This window comes from Capra hircus, chromosome 3 (genome assembly GCF_001704415.2).
Source record: "Capra hircus breed San Clemente chromosome 3, ASM170441v1, whole genome shotgun sequence".
Classification (NCBI taxonomy): domain Eukaryota; kingdom Metazoa; phylum Chordata; class Mammalia; order Artiodactyla; family Bovidae; genus Capra; species Capra hircus.
Genome location: NC_030810.1, coordinates 98,636,736 through 98,642,784, shown reverse-complemented (window position 1 = coordinate 98,642,784; position 6,049 = coordinate 98,636,736). Strand labels below are relative to the sequence as shown.

General features: G+C 46.4%; 1 pseudogene; it reads left to right on the top strand.

Moving 5' to 3' along the window:
* LOC102189724 lies at window positions 4,204-4,802 on the top strand (annotated as a pseudogene).

Sequence of the window (6,049 nt, the reverse complement as noted above, 5' to 3'; positions counted from 1 at the left end):
AGGATCAAGAATTCTGGAACCTCAGTGCTGAGCAGTCGTTTAGGCCAACCTCCTAATTGCTGCTGTCTGCCAGTGGTTGCCCAGCTTATCCTGAAACTTCCATTGACAAAGTCCCTGGAACGGTTAGGTTTAATTTGCCTGGCTTCTCAGACCCAGAGTCAGAGCCTAGCTTTCTACTTATAAAACCTCTTTGAGCTCTTGTTTCTCATCTAGGAAATAGTATAATAGTATCTAACTCGTAGGCTTGTTGTGAAGAATAAATTAAGGAAATAATACCTAGTATCAAATGATTACTTAATAAGTATTAGTTATCATTATGCCTTTTTCCAAGAAAGCCAGGCTGTCTCTGAAATACTCGCTGCATAACTGAAAAAGAAGGCAATTTGCCACAATAAAACACTGTGGTGTTTGTTCCCATTTTAGAAGGTGAGATAAGAGAGTGAGTTTTCGCTAGCCTCAGAGTTAGTTGGGTTCAGAATCGGTTCCAATCACGCCTTCTCTCCAGGCCTGTGCCCTGTCCCGCTACACGTGTGGCTTTAACGGTGTTTTCTCTCTCCCGCTTCCATCTTAGCAGATCAGGGAGGGTGGTATTTGTAGATATAGATAAATTGTAGCCTGCCCTGAGATCCCACGCATCTCCTCTGTTCATCTGTCTAATGCTAATGGGTTGGTTAAAATATAGGAATAGTTCTAGCCTGCAAGTATATTGGAGAGACAAGATCAGTCCTTCAGTTCTATAAGGGGTCACAAATAACGTTCTGCTTACACCTCTATTTAAGGGGTGGCCCTGAAAGACTGTATAGGAGAGAAATCCTACCATGGAGCAGAGCTCTGATTGGTTCTTGTCATCATACTCTTTGGAAGAGGAAATGACCTGACCTCTGGATTGAAGCCAATTCAGAGACAATGACTAATGATTTGGAAAAATAGTTAGGGAATTTGAAGAGATAAGACTGAAAGATGTGCGACAAAGAATTTTGGGAAAGAAGTGTATGAATAGACCAGTCATAATGGGCCCAGGATGTGAAACAGATTCGTTCCATGAGAATGTTCTTCCAAAGGTGTGCACAGTGCAAGAGGCTCTCAAACAATGTACAAGATATCTTGCCCTTTGAGTGTTCACCTCTTTCCCAAGTCACCCCAGTATTTGCTTAGTGAGGTTAGGAACTTCATCCTGGTGGCGGGGTTAAGATTATTGAAAGTCTACAACATACAAGAGACTTTACCTAGGCTGACCTGGCCACCATCACTGCTGAGTATCGAACTTCCCAGAAGCTTGAACCCTCAGTATGGTACCATGACTGAGAGGTGCCTGTCAACCACTTGCCTGGAAGACTGACTGCATTAAATCCTTTTATCATGAAGGGGGCGGAAATTTTGCTTCTCATTGAAATAGCAAGTGTGTTAGTTGCTAGTCATGTCTGACTCTTTGTGACCCCATGGACTGTAGCCCTCCAGGCTCCTCTGTTCGTGGGATTCTCCAGGCAAGAATACTGGAGTGGGTTGCCATCCCCTTCTCCAAAGGATCTTCCCAACCCAGGGACTGAACTCAGGTCTCCTGCATCGCAGGCAGACTAAAGACTCTTTACCAACTGAGTTACAGGGAAGTCCCACTGAAACAGATATTTCTGCATTTGCTCTCTCTGCCCACCGTGCTTCTGTCAGGAATATTACCTACAGCGTGCCTGCCACGCTCCTCTGCCCACGAGATTCTCCAGACTAGAATACTGGAATGGGTTGTTGTTTCCCTCTCCAGGAAGATGCCCTGACCAGGGATCAGATCCGTATCTCCTGCATTGGCAGGTGGATTCTTTACCGCTGAGCCACCAGGAAAGCCCCATAGTAATGAATGGAACACATTTAGTATTCTCCTTAAGAGATAGTCTGAGGAGGGTTGGGAGGGAGGTATGAGAGAGGGGACGTATGTATTTTTATGGTTGATTCACTTTTTGTGTGGCAGAAACCAAGGCAACATTGTAAAGTGAATATCCTCTAACTTAAAAGAGATATTCTGATAAACATATTTTCTTTTATTTCATTATATTCAGGCATGGTTAACAACCTAGACATGTTTCCGTAATTCTTGTAAATGGAACTTTGGGAAACTGCCTGGTTGGCCCATGCCCAGCCCTCATTGAAAGAATGAACATGGTATGTGCCTAGGACTGGGAAGAGCAGAGGATACACAATGGGGGGAAATGAGGTCAAGTAGAGCTCGCCCACTAGGTGCCGTCCGGTTGGGGCAACTCCACCATTGACAACCTGTGCATAGAGAGAACACTGCAGCTGCCACCACCCCTCAATGCAGGAGCCTCACTTCCTTTTGACCCAAGGCAGGCTTTCCTGAGAGGTGAAGGGAAGGGAATACGGTGGTTCTAGATGTTTCCCTCTGATAAGGTAGACCCGATGCCTGGTCCCACTTTAATCCATAGCTTCTTCAGAACTTTGCAGAGTGCGGATGTAGCTAACATTGAGTAAAAATAAACCCTGAAACAGACATTGTTAGGAACAGGTGCTTCAGAGAAGTAGGATTTGATTCCTGAAAACAAGTACCTCCGAGGGCCTTTTTGCCAGGAGGCAGGGCGCCTGATGGTGGCAGTGAAGTTGGCTTTCTTGCCCAAGACTTCCACCTACCCTTCACCTCTAACACCACCACATACCACAGCCCCATCATTCTCTCCTCACATTGCTTCCCCAACTCCTGCCCAATATAGATTCCTGAAGCCACCACCTTCTGACTCAAGGATTATAGTTTCTCAAAATAAGTTGTACTGAACAACTGCTGTCCCCAGAAAGAGAACGAGTGGAAATTCCAAGGCCCTGGGACAGGGTCTCCCCCTCCCTCGTGCTTAAGCCCCTGCCTCTGTGCCCCTGCAGGTGCCTGTGATGTGTTGTTCTGAGTCGCTTGGTCATGGCTAGTGGTCCACCCAGTATTCATAGAGTATGGAACTGACAATGGGGTAGATTTCATTCCCCAGCATCTCTTGTATCTATGTAACTAACTATCACCCACGGAATATGAGTAGAAATTATGTCATTTCCAGGCTGAGACTTTCAAGCAGCTGATGAGGGAAATCCACTTTTTCTTCTCCTGTCTGCCATATGAATGTTAAGAACTCCGAGTTTCCAGGAAAGAGTGGAGCCACAAGACAGCATGAAGGAATGCTGCAACCTACCAATGAGAAACATGTGCACTGAACAATTACATGATCAAAAAATCAATATTTATTTGTGTTAAACCACCATTTTTTGTTATAGAAACTAGCACTATTATAATGCTGTGCTCAGTTGCTTCAATCATATCCAACTCTTTGTGACCCCATGGACTGTAACCTGACAGGCTCCTCTGTCCTTCAGATTTTCCTGGCAAGAATACTGGAGTAGGTTGCCATTTCCTCCTCCAGGGGATCTTCTCAACCCAGGGATTGAACCCATGTCTCCTGCATCTCCTGCGCTGCAGGCGGATTCTATACCCCTGAGCACAGGAAGCCCGGTAGGTGCCTGACCAAGAAGCAAATGGAAAGAGCAAGTCTTTACAACACTGTACTTCATTTTTGCATCAAAAAGAGGCTGGTCAGGTCTAGGTCAATGTACTGAAAGTCCTTTTGTGTTGTGCACCTCTTTGAATACAATGTCCTGGAAGCTCATATAGGCAACTGGCCCACCTGAGCAGCTGTAATCAAATTGTGAGGCAGGGAGCGACATGTAGCTGGGCCTTAGCCACTTCACTCCATGTCAATCCCTCCCTCCTGTGGGACTGGATGAGCTATGAGTCTCCCTTCCGTCATAGCTCAGGGAGGATGAGTGTGAGGCCCAGATTGCCCTAGCAGGAAGGGACATGCTGAATGGAGCAGGAACTGGAACTAACTTATATGTGGGCCAATCTTTTCAAGCCTATGTGGGAGATGCAGATGGGGTGTTATACAGCCTCACTTGAGAGGGGAGAGGCCTGCAGGGCCAGGAACCCTGGCAGGACCAGAGAAGGCTCTCCTGGTCCAAAGAGAACTACAGTGGGGAGGAAACCATGAAGGATCGAGTTAATCGACAATTCTGAAGGTCTGTAGGGAAAACCTGGATTTGATCCTATGGGCAGTAGGGAACTGCTGTAACTTTCTGAGCAGAGGAACATCTCATGAAAGGGTTACCAGAAGAACAGTGGCTGTGTTCATGTAAGATCATCTCTAAAAACACACATGGCTTTTCCGGTAAGCGGCCTGAGGTGACGCCTAAAAATGGTGCGCTATTCACTTGACCCAGAAAGCCTCACAAAATCATGCAAATCAAGAGGTTCAAATCTTCGTGTTCACTTTAAGAACACTCGTGAAACTGCCGAGGCCATAAAGGGAATTCATATCCGAAAAGCCAGCAAGTACCTGCAGGAGGTCACTTTAAAGAAGCAATGCGTGCCATTCCGTCGTTACGTCGGTGGAGTTGGTAGGTGTGCACAGGCCAAACAGTGCGGCTGGACGCAGGGTCGGTGGCCCAGAAAGAGTGCTGAATTTTTACTACATATGCTCAAAAATGCAGAGAGTAATGCTGAACGTAAGGGCTTAGATGTAGATTCTCTGGTCATTGAGCACATCCAAGTGAACAAAGCCCCGCAGATGCGGCGCAGGACTTACAGAGCTCACGGTCGGATCAACCCCTACGGGAGCTCTCCCTGCCACATTGAGATGATCCTTACTGAAAAAGAACAGATTATTCCTAAACCAGAAGAGGAGGTTGCACAGAAGAAAAAGAGATCTCAGAAGAAACTGAAGAAACAAAAACTTATGGCCCGGGAATAAATACTGCAAAAAATAAATGCAAATAAAAGTAAAAAAAAAAATAAAAACACACATGTCTGAACTATAACAACCTTTAACAAGCACTTTGTGGTGTCTCTTCCTCTCATCCAACATTTCTGCCTGTCTAATTCTAGATGCCCAAACATGTTGCCCAGGCTTCTGCTCAGGTGTCCAGGCTCCATCACCCAACATGAGCCCATCCTCCATTCTGAAGCTGCAGTGACTCCCCTGGAACACAAATGTGGCATGGCATGGCACTCCGCCTTCAGTGGACCCTCACTGATTCAAGTCCAACTCCTAAGCCTGTTCCCACTTCCTCCACAGATTCACTGTAACCTTCTCCAATTACACTACAGCCTCCTCCAGTTACTCTATAGCCTCATCCCCAGTTACACTACAGCCTCCGTCAGTTACATTACAGCCCTCTCCCCAGTTACACTATAGCCACCCTTTCTGGCTTTCTCCTCAGGACACCTACCCACACCAGCCGGTCAGCGCTTCCCGTCTCTCCCCCACTTCCTGCCTGACTCACGCCTTCCTCTCTGCTTATTCTCCTTCCCTTCTGCAGCCTCCCTTACCTTCTCTCAAGCCTACCATGGAAAATCTGTTTTTCTCTGGTGCCTAGGTCTAACATCATGTCTCTTGGAAATCCTTTTAAGACCCTCTAGTCTAAAATAGTCTCTCAAGACACTGCATTTGTATCTCCAGTGTATCTGGTCTAGCACTTATCTGTCTGCCTAGTATCAGAGTTATTTATAAATGCCTGTTCCTCCCATTATGTTGTGCACTCTTAGCAAGCACAAAGAGTCGAAATACATACTTGACCAACTTGTGTTGGCTAGCAGAGTTTATAAATTTTCACGGGGAACAGTTCTATAGATATTTGAAAAGTAAGAGTAATCATCCTGAGCTCAGGACTCTGAACTTTTAAGCCCCAAACACTTCCTACCCCCTTGTTTTATGACAGGTGAGGCCAGCACTAGATAAGAAATGCTACCGAGAAGGCCAAGAATTTCCCGCACCCCTCCCAGTCCAGGGCTGTGCCAGGACAGGCGTGGCGTCAGTGTCCAAACACTAGGATGCGATCCACTGCACGGCCTGAGTCCCTTTCCTCCCACGGTGCATCTATAACCTGAGGCTGACATGCTGCTTAGTCTTATAAAGACTTTGGGGGAACATGCCACTCAGCAATGAGAATGGTTATTTAAGAGAATGGCAGCCATCTGAGATCATTTATTGAGCATGCTTATACGCTGGGCTCT